Source organism: Podarcis vaucheri (assembly GCF_965113315.1).
Source record: "Podarcis vaucheri genome assembly, chromosome: 16".
NCBI lineage: Eukaryota > Metazoa > Chordata > Lepidosauria > Squamata > Lacertidae > Podarcis > Podarcis vaucheri.
Window position 1 is genome coordinate 43,082,862 of NC_138754.1, and position 20,054 is coordinate 43,102,915.

Consider the following 20,054-nt stretch of genomic DNA (forward strand, 5'->3'; position numbering starts at 1 on the left):
CCCAGACTTGGCGCTCTGTGCAGTAGAACAGAGGCTGAATGCGCCTCTGCTTCATTCAAATGGTGTAGCAGCCCTTGGAATACAGCTGCAGGCAGTAATGCTCCTGAGCACCAGTCACTGCCGGAGCACCCAAAGGCTCACCTCCCACTTGTGGGCTTCCCAGAAGAAGCATCTAGGTGGTCACGGTGACACCAGGATGCTGGCCTAGATGGGCCCCCTGTGACCTGATCCAGCTGCTGCAGTGCTCTTCTTGGGAACAAGAAATGCTGCAATATTTAAATCATTTATTAGATTTATATACCACCCTTTGTCAAAAGATCTCAGTGTGGTCCACAAGATAAAAATACAAGATAAAAGCATACAAAAAACAGTTAAAACAGAAACAACCAAACAATAATCCTTCCTTCCCACAAGCTCATTTCAAAGGCTGTTGAATATTAATCACCCAGAGGCCTCGTTGAAGAGAAACTTTTTCACCTGGTGCCTAAGGATGTATAATGAAGGTGGCAGGTCAGCCTCTCCGGGGAGCGCATTCCAGAAGGGGGAACCACTATAGAGAAGGCCCATTCTCGTGCTGCCACCCTCTGGACCTCTCGTGGCAGAGGCACACAAAGAAGGGCCTCAGACGAGGTCTGCCTGGATGCTCAGCAGATTTTGTGATACAAAATGACAACACATATCTCCTGGAAATTTGTTGTGCTTTGAACTGTGAGTTGTGGTGGTTCTTTGAGACTCCCGTGTCAAGTGGTTGGATGCCATGAACCAGTCGCTGGAAGCAAGAGGAGGGGAGGATTGGAGCCTTTGTGGGCTTCCCAGGGGCATCTGCTTGGGCACAGCAAGCACCCCAGGAAAGATGGACCTCTGCTATGATCTTGAGTTCTTAAAGGAACAACAGAATCCTGCTGTTTACTTACAATAGTCCTGTGAGGTAGTTCACTGTTATCACCATTTTGTAGATTGAAGGCAGGTGAGAATTAGCAAAAAGAGTCTATCGCAGAGATGAAGCAAGGCTCTCTATCTGCTGGGTCCAAAGTTTTGCTATCACTGGCACCATCACAATAAGAACCTTTTCTGTTTTAAAACTAGAACCGGGCAGGACATGCATGTGGAGCCCCCACAAAACAATTCAAAGGGGAACTTCTTCTTCTGACTGGGGTTGTTCCTTCACTCGGCATCTTAGTGGTTCTGTTTGATTCCCCGTTATGAAATACAGCCCTCCAAAGGACCCTCCCTATTGGAGAAACCATAAAATGAAAAATCTTTCCAAATGCCACTCTTTGGAGCCCATTATTTAGGGTCTGTGGTGCGCTGCCGTACATCACGAGCATGACATGTCCATAATGCGGCTCCCTCCATAACAGCAGAAGGCACAGAGCTCAGCTTTCTGCAATTGCCTGTCAGGGAAATCGAAGGCGACAGGTGTGAGATACTGGGCAGGCCGAGGTGCACACAGCTCTCCTGCTCAGATTGGTTTTCTTCACAGTCATTTCACCAGGGTGTGTGTGTGTGTGTGTGTGTGTTTAAGAATTTTTTTGCAGCTTCTGAAATGCCAGGGGAAAGGAGATCTGTTGACCCAAAATCTTCCACCTGCACAAATTTTACAAACACTTCCAGCCTGACTGAGATGAGAACATTTGCAGAAATGGAGTCCTTAGGCATCCTCATACTATTCCCTACTCTCTCCGAACTGAGCCTTGTGTCCTCACCAGTGTTCTGCTGGTGGTTAATATTATCATTAACAACATTTGTCTACTAGTTTATAAAATGACAACAAAACGTCTCAGAGTGGCTTAAGAACAAGATAAAAGACAATCAGGTAAATTCAACTGAAAGCCAATTTCAAAAGAAAAGAAGGATTGACAAAGAAACATTTCCCATAATGTCTATTTGACAATGCATGAGAAAGACAAATCCTGCCCCACCTCACAGGAGAGGCTACAATCATGCACAAGCCTGATCTCAAAACTTAACCACCCAAAGTTTGGGTAGATAAAAATGACATAGCTTGGTGTGTAAAAAACGGGTAAAGCTGGGAACGGGGGGGGGGGGGGAGTATCACTGGAACAACCCATTCTCACATGACCATACACCTGCTCCTCTGCTGGATGAGGCCCGTGGAGAAGGGTCTCTGATATGTGGGGAGAGGCAGCCCTTGAGGGAGATTAGCTTCGTAACAATTTACGGGTCAAAGCCAACACTTTTAACTGAGCCGGGAAACTAATTGGTAGCCAGTGCAGTCAGCCCACAATTGTTGCAACATTCCCAGACCTCCTGGTCTGAGTCAGCAATCCTGGCTGCTGGATTCTGCACTAACTACAGTGGTGCCTCGCAAGACGAAAAGAATTCGTTCCGCGAGTCTTTTCGTCCTGCGATGTTTTTCGTCTTGCGAAGCACGGTCCGTTGCAACTGCGCCTCTTCAAGCGGTTTTAAAAAAAAAGCGCAAGACGTTTTCGTCTTGCGAAGCAAGCCCATAGGGAAATTCGTCTAGCGAAGCAACGCAAAACCGAAAAACCCTTTCGTCTAGCGTGTTTTTCGTCTTGCGAGGCATTCGTCTTGCGGGGCACCACTGTACACTTCCTGAACCGTCTTCAAAGGCCCCATACATGATACACTGCGGGACTCTAAGCTAGAGGTTACCCCGGTGGAGGCAACAGGAGCTTGGCTACTGGATCCAGAAGTTTCCCTGCCCCCAAACCTGTGCACCTGCTCATTTAGGCACAGTGCAACCCCTTCCCCTATTAATAAAGTTTTGGTGCTTTCTTAGCCACAATGCCATGGAAACAGCAGGTGCCTCCTGCTCCAAACCCTCCCTCTTTCTCCCTCTATCCTTCTGGGGGAGGAGGTTGTCCAAATACCTCCTGTAGACTTAGATCTTATGACAGCTGTCAGTTGACGATTTGGCTGAAAGACATATGAGAAAATGGTTATTAATAGGTAAAAAAATGAATGTTAGAATGATGTTGGATAGAAACTAAGTGGTCTTTTGCTGTAATGCTATAAGGGAATATGAGAAAATGGTTATTAATAGGTAAAAAAAATTTAATGTTATAATACTTAAAAATTGAAGATTAAGATGAATGAAGAGGGTAGGGATTTGCTGAATTAACAATTGGAACTGGAATACAGAAAAGGAAGGCGTGAGGAGGTCCGGGAAATAAACAAATGAAAAATATGTGATAGAAAGATTGAACTGTTTTTTAACTATTTTTATTTTGTATTTTTCTTTTTTCTTTTTCTTTTGTAATTTTTTTGAAAATCTTAATAAATATCTTATAAAAAAAAGAAAGACATAATGTACCAAATAATTATTTTTTTCATTGGCTGGTTAATAATCAGTTAAATTTAAATGAGGGAGTGGAGACTTCCCTATTTTCTGTTTCCCTTTTCTCTGTTAAACTCTGGCTTCATCTTTTCCCACCTGCATTGCTGATGCCCACATGAGCACGGATAATGCACCTGAAACAAGCAAACTTAGTTTGGTTGTATGCACAATTGCAGGAATGTTCTTGCAGCCACTGGGTAGCTTTAAGCATTCATAAAACACCACACTAAAGAATCTCTGTTCAGTGGAACATACATCATCACATCGTGGCTGCTTGTTTGGGATGTTTCATCTATACACATACTGGCAATGTGGGGGAAGGGAAGAGCCTTTTTTAAAACAACAACACCCCCCCCCAAGCCAAGCAACCCTCATACATCACTTTAGAACAAGGCCATTTAATTTGCATCCCCAAAATCCAGGGAGACACTTGGATGGGGAACATTTTAGAAGTGATCCTCATTGCAATCTATTTTTGCATTTCCAAAAGCATTTTAAGATACCAAAGGTAGTATAAGACAGAGAAAAAACTACCACTGGCTATTTGCAGGGAAAAATGTCGACTTGGTGCTGTTACTGCTTTTCATTCCATGTTACAGTAACACACCAGGCCACACGCAAAATTAAACACGGGATTCCTAAATTTGCTGCTATACCAATCGAACAATTGCCCTCATCCAGTAAGCTACACCCCCCACTGCTGAACCAATCAACCACAGCTTTAGTTGATTAATCTGGTGCTTAAGCTGATGAAAACACAAAGCCCTAATTCTTACCAGATGGACTGAGCCCAATTTGGGGGGGGGGGGGGACAAAGAAAGGAGAGGAGCTTCCTGGGTTCCCTCCTAACTTCCCCTGCTGACAGACCCTCACAAAGCTCCCCAAGAGTCACTTAATGTTGGGTCAGGTCCTCCCAAGCCGTGCATTCAGGGCCTCCCCTGGCCTCACTTCCCCATCTGCTCTCTCACCCCACATTCCATTTGTCACAGCCCCCCTCATTGCTTAGGAATGTCCATGGAGCTGCAGCACAAAGGAACGAGCAGAGGAGGTGCGGCATCAGCCCTTCCCTCCCTCATCCTGGCAATTCCCTTCCTGTCAACATCAAGGTAATTGGAATCTTCCTGATCAATGGTCCAGCTCTCTCTGAGCTTGTCTAAGCAGCTGTCCAGATGTGCAAGCATTTTCTGACTTGTCAACTCATTGTGTGCTTGTGTGCGTGTGTTGGGGCTCAACAATCACTTATTCTGCACCCCCTCTTATTTCCCCCCTTGTCCTGTTTTGAGTTGAACTCGGCACCCAATGTCCGTGTGGCTGCGGCCAAAGATGCTCAGAGAAGGGGCATTGCCTGGTAACGAGAGCCACAGACCTTATTTCATGGCTGTTACAAAGAGACAAGCAGGAAGAATAAGATCCGTGGGCAAAGGAGCCCCTCAAGCAGAATCCCACCTTGAAGCAAGCATGGATCACACAAATTCAAAAGGCAATAAGTTTCCCCACAGATGAAATGATTGGATTTCAAAGCAGGCAAAAGACCAAATCCAAGGCCTCGAGTTCCTCATCAGGAGAGAACAAACCCCAGATTTCAAGAGTGCATTCATCAGAATCTCAAAGGATAGAGTTGTTCCTGGATCAAGAATGAATGCTGCATGAAATTCCAATCTGTCCAGCAAAAAAATCCGGGGGGGGGGGGCGGGACCTACGGAAATTTGCCCAAAAAAGCAAACATTAAAAAGAACTTACAAGATGGTCCAAGGACCTCTGTCCACTTCTTTAGTGTGTGTTCTTGGACCTGTTTTTCACCATTCCAGGAGTGCTTCTGCACAAAACAAGGCTCCCTGCATGTAGAAAAGTAGGCAGTCAGGGAAACTATTTTAGCCTAGGCTTCTTCCTAATATGCCACCATAAAAAATAAGATTTTTAAAAATAAAAAACAGATTTCTGAAAAAAGGAAAATAACAGTAGCACAATAAGAGCGAAGCTTAAAGCGAAGAACAAACAGCCCAAAGACAGCAGTCAATGACAACGTGGCAGGAGGGGAGGATGCAGGTCAGGAAGCTGCAGAGCAAATTGTATAATACATCAAAGTGGACCAAAATTAAAGAACAGAACCACTAAAATGCTGGAAGCAAACGCAGTATAGAAAAACACAGGGAAGGAATTGCCACCCAAGTCAATGGAGGGCAAGGTAATGATCTTTTGGGAGGGGCATTTTCCTTTCCTTTTGGTGCCTCTGTGTAACCCAGGAAGAAATTGCCCTGGCGGTGGATCCTAGGTTGAGCCATATGCAACAATTCCTGCTCCTTAGATACGCCACCTTTCTTCATATGCTAAGAGGATTTCTTTTGTTTTCATTGGGGGGGGGGGGTATAAAAAATGCCAGACAACATGAAGGGGAGCCTCTAGCGAAAGGCTTCATCCCGACCTGACGGTTCTGGAGCCGTTTCCAGGGCCGTCAGTGAGCTCTTTCGTCCTGCAGAGGGGAGTGCGGCACAGCCGAGGGGGCAAATTCCTACCCAAAGCAACCAAGGCTGGTGGCAGCAGAGGAGGAGGATTCCCGGGAACAGAGAGCAGGAGAATGTGCTTGGCCGGCTCCTTCCTTATCTGCAGCCCTCGAGGGAGAGGGCTGCGTTTCCTGGCTGCAGTTTGGAGACACAAATGCACCCCTGCTCACTTATCCAGAGGGTCCTCCTAGATGATCTCCTGGTGTCTCTGGAGCATAACAGCTGCAACTCCCCCCCCCCCACGCCGCCCACAACATTTATGAATGAGGAACAGAGCAAAGGTTTGGAGCACATGCTGCCGTGTCGAAGCATTTTGGAGAAGGTGGATGAAAAGAAGATCAGTGTAAAAGTGCTGAAATCAAAGCAGGAGGAGCTCAAATTCCTAGACACCAGCATCACCACTTTCAAAGCCAGCTTTCTTTCACTCACAAATGGGACAGCCCACGCTTCCAATTCCTAGGAGCTGCTGCTGGCAGTTTCCAACTTGTAGGCACTTTCAGATTTTTTTCAGTCTGGTTCAAGTCCTGCTTGCCTCGGAAACTGCAGGCATGTTCTACTGGGAGGATGAAGAAATAGGGGAGGGAGAGACAGATTAAGAGATCTGAGCAATTAAGCTCTCCCTGCCTCCAGACAACAATTTATTCACAAATTAGATCTGTCTCTGAAGCGGGGCTTCACCTCCCCCACCCGCCCCCTTGCACCCACTTCTGCATAATGCCCACGTTTCCTTCAGCGCACACCCAGTCACACAGCGGCCATGCATCTCAAGGCTTGAGCCCATTTTTATTTCTCTGGCGTGACGCGGCCAGGCCTGCAGGCCAGGTACCTTATCTTTGTCTTTAAATAAATATGCTTTTGTCAGGTTTATGAAAAATAATCTAGCGTGTTATTTTTCATAAGCCCTGACTGATCTCTCCATTTCCCTTTGGTTCAGCCGAGGCCATAAACATGACCTGCTCTGAATGATTTCACACACACACACCCCCCGCCATGACACCCTCCCCTTGAGTGGAGGGAGGGGGAGAGGAACTCAGCAGGGGCCCTGACCAAGGACCTGACTGATTATTGACAAATTAAAAATATAAGCTATTGACCGGATGCTGGGATAGAGTCCCTGAGCTGGTGTCCGGAATCTAAATGAGGTTATTGAAGCCGCACCGATCGATGCTGCAGCTACACACCCACCCGCCCACCCTCTGCCACAGTGATGGGCCGCCACATGAATAATGCAGTGCTGAGCGTGTCAGGGGCTTAAGCAAACAGCTCTGCACGTTAATGGGCAGGCCCCACAATGCAGCCAGAAACAGAAGCATTACTGTATTGGGAAGCAGGTAGAGGAGGCTGGGGTGCTGCTGCTTTCAGTCGTCCGAGGGTGAGCTGTGGTGGTGACCCACTGAAACACACACTGCACATGCTCAGTGGCACTCCCTTTCTTCTTACCATCACCATGGCTGCAAAACAATGAAAGAAGGAGTGTGTGTGTGTGTGTGTGCGCGCGCGCGCGCATAATGGTCCTGGCACCTTGGGGGAAAGGATGGATAAATAAATAATAATAATGCAACTTCTCACTCTAACACCTGTCTTGCTACCTATCACTTGACCACCTTAGAAAACAGTGAAGCTGTGTGTGCTTTTGGTGCATTTCCCAGAACTCCACCTAATCCACCCAAGCTGTTCACCTCAGCACAGCTTCATTAGTGTCAGATTCAGTTCTGTTTGTGTTCACCCCCGGGACGCTGTCTTTACCCCATGTCTGCTCTCTGCATCCTTGTGACATCACCTTACAGCACAATCCTAAGCACGTCCCACTGAATTAATGGGACGCAGGTGGCGCTCTAACCATTATGCAACACTGCAGCAGGATCTTCCCGGAGCACAACAAGACCGAGGGCGGCAGGGTCAAAATGTCTCCCCCCTGCACTGTGGTGAGACCCTCTTGCACTATTTGCCCATGGGTAAGCATTTCTGAGGGACGCAGGTGGTGCTGTGGGTTAAACCACAGAGCCTAGGGCTTGCCGATCAGAAGGTTGGTGGTTCGAATCCCCGCGATGGGGTGAGCTCCCGTTGCTTGGTCCCTGCTCCTGCCAACCTAGCAGTTCGAAAGCACGTCAAAGTGCAAGTAGATAATAGGTACTGCTCTGGCGGGAAGGTAAACAGTGTTTTCGTGCGCTGCTCTGGTTCGCCAGAAGTGGCTTAGTCATGCTGGCCACATGACCCGGAAGCTGTACGGTGGCTCCCTGAGCCAATAAAGCGAGATGAGCGCCACAACCCCAGAGTCGGCCATGACTGGACCTAATGGTCAGGCATCCTTTTACCTTTACCTTTTTACTCCTAGGTAAGTGGCTTTAGGATTGCAGCCTTGGTATGTTTACTCAAAAGCAAATCCCAACCTCGTGTACAGAGGATAAGTTTGTCCATGGCAACGGATGTCATGAGTCCTGTGCAGACATCTTGGTGGGATTAGTCAGAGGGGGAGGAGGATGGGAATGAGGAACTGAAGGAACTGGGTCCTTTTTTCTTTTCTTTTTTTAAACATTTTTATTGAATTTTCACAAATTTTTAAGACAGACACAAAAACATAGACATACATAACACAACAAACACAAATAACAAGTATACAGTGGTACCCCGCAAGATGAACGCCTCGCAAGACGGAAAACCCACTAGACGAAAGGGTTTTCCGTTTTGGAGGCGCTTCGCAAAACGAATTTCCCTATGGGCTTGCTTCGCAAGACGACAGCCCATAGGGAAATCTCAGGGAAGCCGGGCGGGGGGGGGGAGGGAACACCTTCTGAAGGCGGACGGGGGGAGAAAGTCTTTGCTCCCCCCCCTGCCTGCCTGTCCCGGAGGGCTTTTGAAGGCAGGCGGGGGGGAGCAAAGACTTTCGCCCCCCGCCCGCCTTCAGAAGAGGTCCAGGACCTCTTCTGAAGGCTGGCGGGGGGCAAAAGTCTTTGTCCCCCCTGCCTGCCTTCCCAGGGGCTTTTAAATCGCCCCGGACAGCGGAGAAGTCCTCCGCTGTCATGAGTCCTGTGCAGACATCTTGGTCTGCACAGGACTCATGTCCTCCGCTGTCCCGGGGCGATTTTAAAATGCCGCCCGCCAGCATTTTAAGATCGCCCGGACAGCGGAGAAGTCCTCCGCTGTCCCGGGGTTTTTTAAAATGCTGTGGGTGGGAAGAAAAGCCCTTGTCCCCCCCCCAGCCTTCAGAAGAGGTCCGGGGACAGACTGTCCCCGGACCTGGTCTGAAGGCGGTTTCCCTAGGAACGCATTAATTGATTTTCAATGCATTCCTATGGGAAACCGTGCATCGCAAGACGAAAAACTCGCAAGACGAAGAGACTTGCGGAACGAATTAATTTCGTCTTGCGAGGCACCACTGTAGTTTCAAATCCTTATTTTGTTAACATCTTTCACTGACTTCCCCACACCTCCCCTTCTTGTATCCCAATTCCCATGATTAGCTCAGCAAGTTCTTATCCCCAACTTTTACCTTATTAATGTTATACTTAATTCATCTTAAATGACCAATTTTAACTTATGGACCTCAATTTAAACCCCAATACTCATCATTTACACCCTTTTCTAAGATCGACCCAAATTCCCTTTCACAAATTTCCCAGTTTTTATAATAATTGCAAAACAAAATACCAAAAAGAAAACATATAGTTATACTCCCTTTGGATTCCAAAACTCTCACCCCCCCCTTTCCCGGTTTCGATCCCAAAAATATCTCTCAGTCATCAGCTATCAGCCTGGAGACCTCACGTCCGAGGCCCTCAAATCTCTCTCAGTGCCTCTCTGCCGGTTTTGTTGGTAGTACTTTATATTAGCCATTGGGTTTCGGAGAGGCTCTGTCTCAAAAAGATCTATCTTTCTTCCAACCAGACCTCCATATTCAAAAGTGGAGCCCAAATCTTGTTTCTTATTGCTTTTGAGTCCAAATGTCCCAAATGTCCCAAAAGCTCCAACTTTCACCTTGGTCGAATTTGTAATCCATAGGTCTTCAGATCTCCCCATAGGGAGATCCCTCCAGTCTTCCTTCTCTAATTCAAACCAAATTCTCATCATCCAGGTCTTGTTTTCCTTAAAGTCCATCTTTGCAGGCCTCTGGCTCTCCTTTTTCCTCTGCAGCATTTCAGCTCCTCCTTCCCCCTCCTCTAAAACAGCACATATCTCTTCTTTTTCAGCTGCATAGGTTTCTTGCGTCAAGTCCTTGACACAATCAGCAAGTTTGTTTACTTTAAAATTCAAAGTTGTAGCATTTGTAGCCAAAGCTTCACTCTGACCTTGTAATTTTCCCAAGAGAAAAAACATTCTATCCAGCTCAGCCTGTATTTTTCCACCTGCAGCCATTGTAATGTCTCAGGACTCCCTCTAGAGGGATTCTAGTTACTTAGTATTCCTTCCAACTTTAATCCCACAGCCAAGTTAATTTGTTTCTTTATTTTTAACAGTTTAGAATCCAAATGTATCAAAAATAACCAGCAGAAATCACAGAAACCAAATTTCCCAAATTTTCTGAACTTTGACAGCTCGTTTAACAGCTGTCAAACTCTTTGTATCTCCTCAACAGGCTTTCTCGCGGATCGCTCCCGAATCCCGGGGGGTTGCACTTCAGCACTTAACATCAACTCTTATCCTCCAGCACAGATACTTATAATGCCAAGTCGTGAAATTAATAACTTTTATCCCATGGAAAAGTAAAGTCTCTCGACCTTAGTTATCCGGTTCTTGCTTTAATTTGTCTACATGAAGGGGAGACGGACTTCCTCTTAGCGTCTCCCCCAATCGTGCCAAATTCAAAAGGAAAAATTTTTTAATTCCAATTTCCGTATTACTCACGGGGTGTTGCTTTTAGAGTCCAAATAATCAAAGGAAGAAGTCAGCGCTCTCCGGCCATGGCTTGCGGCTTCACTCCGTGGAAGTAGCGGTCTACTCTCAGCACCACGCCACTCCCCGTCCCCCGCTCCGCAGCCTTGAAAAAGGCTCCTTCGCAGGTTGGGGGGGTGCAAATGGTGCCCGCCGAGTCACCAAGTCCACAGGCTTCAGCGCCTGTGGTTTCTGAGGGTCCCTGCGTCGCCGCCGCAGCAAGACCCGTCCTCCATGGAGCCGATTCCCTCCGGAGCTCGGAGGGAATCCGCCATTAGTCGATGGCGCTTGACCCGGAAGTCCTGAAGGAACTGGATCCTGGTCAGGAAGGACTGATATAGATCCAGGCGACGGGTAGAGCAGTCTGGGGGGAAGCCCACCTCAGATACCCTGAGCCCCTTGTCCCAGCAGACTGGCGTGACTGTGGCAGCACTTCCTGCCTGAGAAAAACCTGTCCATCTCCTGCATGGTGCCTGGGGACAGATCAGACATTGATCCAGCCCCATCAACTTCGTCACCAAGGACATGGAGATGATTTCACTGGCGTGAACAGACTCAGCAGACCCAGCCTGCCCAGAGGAGTGCCTGCTGGCTTGCCCAGTCTTATGGCTCGGGATGCCAGGCACACAAGTAACTGTGCCCACCCTTCAAAAGCAGAAGCTTGGGGGTGCATCAAGTGTTGGGATAACATCTGAGTTTACCCCTGGTCCTGCGTAGACCACTGTGACATTTGTTCATCTGATTGCTTTGTTATTGCTGCAGGCCACCCCCAGTCTCTGAGTAGTGCAAGACTCCAGGGGGTTCTGGGCACTTTACCCAGGGAGGGTCTGTGTTTCCTTTTGGAAAATGAGGCACGGAGCAGACTGTGGGGTCTTCATGATATCTGGGTTATTTACACATCTATATGCAACCTGAACCTATTGCGGGGTTCATGGTATCATCACTCCAAGAAGATCTTGCTTTCTCCATAATCACAGCCGAGGATCCAAGCAGGGATTCAACATTGTGCTCTGCCTGCTGCTTTGCATTTGCCAGTCACATAACTCCTAACTCTCAGCTTCTAACCCACATTGCTTCTAACTCTAACCTCTCTAAGCTCTGGCTTTATCTTCCAACCAACTCTGAGCTAAGGGAGGGGCCTCAACCATTTGCCATCTCACATGAGTTCCTGTGATGCTTTGTCCTCTTAATGGCTCATCACCGCAAGTCTGGCTTAATTTGTTTTTAATTAACACTTGGCTTAATTAAAAGATTAGCAGCGTCTAGCACACAGCTTAATACACTCAGGCTTTGGCCCTCACTGGTGGATGCAATACTTAACTCCCAACTCACTTTTTTGGTGTTAGAATTCAATCGATGCTCATCTAGCACCCAGTTTTGATTAAATTCAAACACCTGCTGGACATAGGAATATAGGGTGTCTTGCACCCACAAGCTCTTAACAGTATCATGCTGGGAAGTGAGGTGCAGAGAGTGTCTTAGGAGGACAGGCTCCTCTCCTAAGCATGCCTACTCAGAAGCAAGTCCCTTTGAATTCAACTGCACTTACTCCCAGGTATGTGGGTTTAGGACTACAACCTAAGTCTGTTTACTGGGGACATGAAGCTACATTGCACTTCAGGGGCCTGGGAACCTCTTTATTACGACATTTATACTGTATCCCTTTCTGACCCCCAGCACAACTTAATGAAACATGTCAGAATTTCCTGGCAATTCCCACTTCCCCTGAAAATCTCAAGAACTGCCAGAAAGCATCAACATTCCCTCAATTTTTTCAGACATCTACCACATTAATATGTGTCGGCCAGCAGAGAGAGAAGAGAGTATGGAACACAAAGCACGAGAGAGAGCCAGTGAGGCAAAACAGTAAATTATTATTATTATTATTGCTATTGTTATTTGCTGTTATTAATTAATCCTTCCTGCTTTCCTCTATCTACTCCAACAGTGTCTGGCTCCCCCCCCCCCCCGCTCCTCTCAGCATGAGGCCTCATCCAGGTCTGTCCCAAACAAACTGCAAAGGGAACCTGTTTAATGACCAGGCTGGTTTTCCATTATGTTTGTAAAAGGAAGAGAGGAAGTGCCCCCCCCCCCCCGAGTGAGATCACTGGTCCAAGTACCTCTGGATTGCCTACACTGACTGCCTACACAGAAATGGCTCCCCAGAGTTTCAGGCCAGGAGTCTTCCCCAGCAGGGCGATCAAGCCTTCTGCATGTGTGAAGCAGGTGCTGTACTGTTGAGTGACACCCACAGTTTGATCCCCCCAGCAGCTTCGCTGGCATGCTTGGGTGACATGCAAGTGACAGGCCCTGACTCATGGAGAGAACGTCATGGCTGAGCTGGGATTTGAACCCACATCTTCTTGGTTTAAGGCCATTCCTCTGCATGAGCTGGACGGGAATCTGTTTAGTCCCAGCGGGGCTGCCCAAGACATTTAGATGCCTGAGGCAATGCACAGCAATGCCTCCCCTCCAGTCTGTGGCCATAAACAAACACTTAGGATTTTAGGGAGAGATTTAAAACACACAAATACAGTACCTCAAAAACTGCCTCACAGATCTTCCCATCGCAAAGGCTGATGAGCTTCTTGTCTCAACCTGCTCAGCTTCCAGTTCCTCTAGGCTGGAGAAGCAGCACCCTCAGGGGTGTCCTGTCTGGCTGAGACCCTTGACTCCATCACCTGCCAGGAAGTGTTGCCTCTTCCATTCTTTGGCAGCAAACCTCCTTCTCCCACCTCCTTTGCTGGCAAGAGCTCTCTGAAGTGCGCAGCCGAATCCCGCTGCCCTCCTTGAGAACTCACAGGGAAGGGAGGCGGCAGATTGCTTGGATGGCATCAGATGGGCACAGATGGTGCCATCTGCAAGGAGATCTCATTAGCTGTGCAACAAGAGCTCTTGGTGGCTGTCCAGGGGGGAAGACTGCCAGGGCCACCACCACTGGCTTCGGGGTTTATCTCCCTCTGGCAGCTGGTAAGAACTCGGCCGGCTGGCTCTGCCGGGGCCTTCCTGGGGGTGAAGGCCTTGCCAAAAGGAGCTGACCCCCGAAAACCTCTTGGCTACCTGCAAAGGGGGGGCGGGTCCAGAAGTTGCCCCAGGACAGCTTCCAGGATAGGACACCCAGGACACTGTTGGTATTTCTCGTAATTTCCAGTTTTTGGCTAGCAAAATTCTAGCTGCAGTTGTGGCGTACAAAAACAGTCTAATATCTTTCTTGGGCAGTTCCAAACGTATTATTCCAAGTAGAAAGGCTTCTGGTTTCTTAATAAATGTATATTTCAACATTTTTTTTCCAATTCATTATAAATCTTTTCCCAGAAGTCTTTCACCTTGGGACACGTCCACCACATATGGTAAAAGGTACCTTCTTTTTCTTTACATCTCCAACATAAATTACTCTTATGGTAAATCTTTGCTAGTTTTACTGGGGTTAAGTACCATCTATACATCATTTTCATAATATTTTCCTTTAACATCATACATGCAATAAACTTAACCCCTTTCTTCCACAACCTTTCCCAATCTTCAAACATTATATTGTGTCCAACATCTCTTGCCCAATCAATCGTCACAGATTTGGCTTGTTCATCCTTTGTGTGCCCATCTTCTGCCAACATCTGGCAGAAGGCTGGCCGGTGAAGATGGAGAATCAAAAGAATGCAGAACCAAAAGATGCACATTTTTTTGGTCTCCGTGGACTGAAATCCCAAGACACCCTAAGATGGAATCAGAAGCCAGGGTGGCTTCTGTAATTCCAGGATGCCCTGGACAGTTATGCAGTGTGTGTGTGTGTGTGTGTGTGTGTGTGTGTTTAATTGTTTTTAGTGATTTCCACTGTTTTTCAGCTATTCCTATTTTTATCTGTAAGGTGCATTGAGTCCCTTCCAGGGAGATAAGGTGAGGAATAAAAAAAAATAGTATAATAATGATACAGGTATAGATACATAGATATATAGGATGTATATAGGATATGTGAGCAAACAGCCGCCCAGTGGAGACGTACACGGGGGCTGAGAGGTCAAGAGTCTCCATTACGCTCAGGAGGCTTCGCCCTGCCAGACTTGAAATTATATTATGAAGCGTCATGCCTCTGTTGGTTGAAGGAAGGGATGAAATTAGAAAATACAGAATTGTTAGATTTGGAAGGTTTTGATAATAGATTTGGGTGGCATGCATATTTGTGGTATGATAAGAAACGTGTACATAAAGGTTTTGAAAATCATGTAATACAAAGGTCTCTTATAGAAGTCTGGGAGAGGTATAAAAATTTATTGGCGCCAAGAACTCCATATTGGTTATTGCCATTGGAGGCAATGAGTGTAAAGAAAATTAACATGAGGAGGGGTTGGGCAACATGTGAGAAGTTAATTGAAAAAGAAAGAAGTAAATGGAAAATAAGACCATTTGAAGAGGTTAAAGAATATATTAATGATTGGCTGCATTATTTTCAAATTAATGAAATGTTTAAGAAAGATATGCTACAAAGAGGTTTTGCTGATAAAGAGTCTAAATTTCAGAAAGAAATATTGAATAATGAATTCAAAAGTTTAGCAAGAATGTATAAATTATTGTTGGAATGGTATACAAAGGATGAAGAGGTGAAATCGGTTATGATTGACTGGGCCAAAGATTTTCGATATAATATACAAATAGATGATTGGTTAAAATTGTGGAAAGATGGAATAAGATTTACGGCGTGCACTGCTATAAAAGAAAATGTAATGAAGATGATGTATCGATGGTATATGACACCTGTAAAACTGGCAAAGATGTATAAGATAAGCAATAAATGTTGGAAATGTAGAGAAAAGGAAGGAACGTTTTACCATATGTGGTGAGACTGTAAAAAAGTTAAAAACTTTTGGGAAATGATTTATAATGAATTGAAGAAAGTATTGAAATATACATTTGTAAAGAAACCAGAAGCGTTTTTACTAGGAATAATAGGTAATGAGATAGATAAGAAAGATAGGAAGATATTTTTATATGCAGTGTCAGCAGCAAGAACTTTGATGGCCCAGAAGTGGAAACAAGAAGAGTTACCTACGATTGAAGAATGGAGAATGAAAATGATGGATTATGTGGAACTCGATAGATTAACAGGAAGGATCCGGAACCGACGTGATCAAAGATTTATAGAAGATTGGATGAAATTTATTGAATATATGCAAAAATTAAGTGATAATCAGATAGCGTTTGTAAGCTTTAAGCAAGTTCTGTGAAGAGAAAAGGTAGGAATATTGTTAGATTGTAAAAAATTAATTAATAATATGGTGGTGTTATTTAATTTTAAGAAATGTGGAGAAAGTAAGTACTAGGAAGGTTTTTCAGGCGGGAGGAGGGAAGTCAATAAGGAGGAATTTGGATGTAAAAAAGATGTTTTGGATGTATAATTTGTTATGGAAAAAGAATAAAAAATATATTTTAAAAAAGAGTCTCCATTCCGCTCAGAAGAGAATGCTCTGCTGTCTCCGCACTGCAGCTGAGAGTTCGCACATTCTTGTCGTGTTGGATGCGAACGGTGCGGTCTGGCAAAGGCAACAGAGGACGAACATGTGGGAATGCAATCAGAAAGCTAGGAAGGAAACACTGAGACCCCCCACTTCTTTTTCCTTCCTACTGAGATTGCTCACTGAGGGTTAAATCCAGACACAAGTGCTTTTTTTCAAGAACAAACTCCAGCTTTGGATGTGCACACCAAGCCCCAGAGTCCTTCTCTCCAGGGAATCAACCAATCAGAGAGCTGCCTGCATGTTGGAAAATATTTATGTCACCTCCCCGGCAGTGAGCCAGCTCCGTGGGTTCCTGGTACTTTCTGATCGACAGGGTCAGCTCCCAGCAGCTGTTTCAGAGGCAGGAATGAGTCCAACAGCTGTGCACAGTGCGAGAAACTGCCAGTGATGGTGCCATCTTGCATTACCACAGGAATCCTTTCTGACCCCAGGAATGGGAATTTGCACACACGCTCGGCGCACAGCGCTCCCCAGGGAGGCTCGGCTCACTCGCAGCCACAGTTTTACGTACAGGTAAAATGGCAGCAACTCTGGAGTTGGGAACAGGGAAGGTTCTGCACAACTCTGCATGGAGAGCTTTTTGCTTTAAAATACGAGCAAAATCAGTGTGTGTCTCCCAGCATGATTACGACCATTTTCTGAGATGCTCCATTTTTTGCACAAGCATTTTGCCATCACTACCATCACATGGTTGTGTGAGAGATGGATGAATTTGCCAGTTTGGGGTTTACACAGCTTCTCATTTTTCCAAGGTTAGGTTCCATTCTCCGCATTTCCTCATCAATTTTTTAAAAATGCCTTATGAAAATTGTCAGTATTTCAGCATTATTTCCCCTAAAATACTCATTTTAATGCAGTTTCGCCTAACACACTTTTCTACAAGCCACTTTCCTTAAAAAAAAATGAATTGCTGCATTTTCATTGACATACACATTTTAGTGCACATTTCCCCCCAATAAATGCATTTCTGTAAAGAAATGTTGTTTAGCTTGGAGAACTGCATGAAACCAGTCCCCCAAAGCCAGGAGTTGAAGGGGCAGAGGAGTCCGAGTGCTTGAACTTCCTCCCCTTTAGTGGAAGAGCCGAGAGGTTTCCCATGCCACCCATGGCTCCCACCCTAGAGTCTAGGTACACAAAGCGCAGATTAGCGTTCCTTTTGCCACTGTGTGCTCATCCAACTGTGTAGGACACTCAGCAGAGTGTGCTTATTTTTAGGCAGATCCACATCGCTCTTGGTGGCTGCCATCTTGGTTTACTTGTGGCTGCCCATTGAAACTGGCAGGGCGGAAAGCTGCAAGGCCAACAGGAGGGGGATGGGCAAGCCGGCTCATTCCAGCTTTAGTCCCTGCCTTGGTAGGAGGGTGGTGGACCAGCTCCCACAACTCTCACAAAGCTGGATTGCCCCAATTAAAATCCAGCCATTCTTCCCATTAGCATCAAGCCACACTAGGCTGGCTGAAATCCAGGCCCTCTTCTATTGAACCAGCTTGCTTGAAAGAGATGGGCGGCAGGCTGCAACAAGGCAGGGCATCCCGCTTGCAGCCAATGGGCCCTCCAGGTCCTTGCTCCACACTATAATGCCACCCAATGGCTCCTTTTGTCGTGAATTAAAGCTGATATGTAGAATGACATGGCAAACAGCTTGATGGCAAGGTGTTGTTGTGAAGTTAAGGGGCAAGTCTTAAATAATATTCTGCTTTTTTATTATTAAAAGCTGCCACTGTGGATCCAAAGCCAGGGAAAGGTTTAAGTGCCATGCAGCTAGTAACGGATTCATTAAACTCGCTCCAGAGCAGCTATAAAAAATCAATTTAGTTCACTGGGCGGATTGAACTGCTGCCAATGGCAGAGATCGGCTCCTGCCTGAGCACACACCAACTCTTCTTCCTCCGCCCAGTGCAACTCAGTGCAGCTCAGACAATGGCAGGGGCTGCAGAGGAACGGTGCTGGGCTGGAGGGGGTGGGTGGGTGGTGTCTTTAAGTCCCACCTTGGCCCATGCTGGTGGCAGTGGGGTGGGGGGGGGGTGCCAATGAAGCTGGCAAACCTTTGCCATTGAACGCTGTCTTAGTTCTCCTTCCCAGCCTGAGCTGCGAATTAGGAGGTCTCTGGATTCGAATCCACACCAGCCAGGAACTCCCTCGGGGGCTCCAGGGAAGCCACACACAACTCCTTCTCTGCCTCCATCACCCCCACATGGGGCAGGATACAGACCTCACCTTGCAGAATTGTCCTAATGATGGCAATGGCATAATGCACATGAAGCAGTTCAAACAGTTCATTTATTTTAATAAAAACTAATTAATTAATTATTAGGCCAAAAGATTCTATGTAGAATTTCTCTCCCTCTCTCTCACTCTGTGTGTGTGATTAATTTACAGTCGTACCCTGGAAGTCGAACGGAATCGGTTCCAGAAGTCCGTTGGACTTCCAATGCCCCTTCGGACGTTCAGCTTCCAAAAGACCATTCAAAATCTGGAACAGTCACCTCCGGGTTTCGATCGGGAGCCAAAACGTTTGGGAACTAGGCTGTTCATAAACCAAGGTATGACTGCCTAATGATTAGTATTATTTACAGATGTGATATATTCCTATCAAGGGTGGTAAAATGTTGGAATGGATGTTATGTCAGCATCTCCTGCTTCATTGTTCCCATTGCAGGCGGGGGGAGACTGAGGCTGCAGAGCTGGAAAAAGTTCAGGAGAAGGCAATGCAGCTGATCAAGGGCTGGAGCAAAAGTCTCTGCAAAGGAGGCTGGCAACATTTAGGGTTCTTTAGTTTAGAGAAAAGGCAGGTGGGATGTGGGAATTAGAGAGCTGCATAAAACTATGTAGCGTGTAGAGAAATTGACATGGATGGTTCCTCTCTCCATCTCTCATATAAAAGTAGAAGCCGACTGAATGTCAGAAGATTTGGGAGAAGGAAAAGGTCCTGCTCCACACCAGTGCCTATGGGACTCACCACCACAAGATATAGACCCTCACAGGCTCCCTTGGGAGGTGATGGACCCTTCTTCATTGGAGGTGTTTGAACAGAGGTCGAATGGCTACTTGCCAGGGATTCTCTTGCTGTGTTGCCTGCATTGCAGAGGGTGGAAGGGACAAACCTTGGGATCTCCTCCAACTCCACCATGGAATGATTATATGTAGAGTGATGGCCACGGTGGGGCAGATTTAAGAAAGGGGCCAAGGCAGATTAATTGAGGAGGAGGCTTCCGCCAGTGCTGCAGCTGCTATTCCTCTGGACCAGGGCTGCTGGGAGCTCTGGCGAGGAGAGGAGGACTGCTGCTGCCACTGCCCTCGAGTTCTGCTTCTTTGCTTCTCATTGGGACACCAGGTAGGGCCCCCCAGGATGCTGGGGTCCAGTTGCAGGGCTCTTCTTATGTGGAGACGATGGCATGTCTTCCATCACCTAATTGGTGGCAGGGGACCTGCCCTGGAGTGGCACCTCGGGATTGGATCAGGCACCAAGCTTGCAGAGGCTGGAGCATGATTCCAGCCCAACATAGGGCAGACTTGGGCACTTCCAAAGCCCTTCAAGTCAACCAGAACCTTTGGGACTCTCTTGGTGAGCTGCCCTGTCACTCAAACAGGCATAGGCAAACTTGGCCCTCCAGATGTTTTGGGACTACAATTCCCATCATCCCTGAGCACTGGTCCTGTTAGCTAGGGATCATGGGAGTCCCAAAACATCTGGAGGGCCAAGTTTGCCTATGCCTGCACTAAAAGGTCTGTGGCTAATCCAGCTTTTCCCTTTTAGGAAGCTCTCTGGTCTTATCGGCCTGGATTTGAGAAGTGTTGCTTAAGTGGCAGAGAAAGGTTCACATTCAAAGATATTCAAGGGCTCCATAATGA

The 20,054-nt window shown here is 46.6% G+C and overlaps 1 long non-coding RNA gene across 1 annotated transcript; it reads right to left on the bottom strand.

The window, feature by feature from the left end:
• Positions 1-205: 205 nt before the first annotated feature.
• On the bottom strand, positions 206-13,480 carry LOC309520902. Its single transcript, XR_014214472.1, has 3 exons — positions 13,232-13,480; positions 5,063-6,379; positions 206-1,394 (listed from the first exon to the last, which is right to left on the bottom strand). It is a non-coding gene; the product is annotated as an uncharacterized lncRNA (long non-coding RNA).
• Between the last annotated feature and the right edge of the window lie 6,574 nt (positions 13,481-20,054).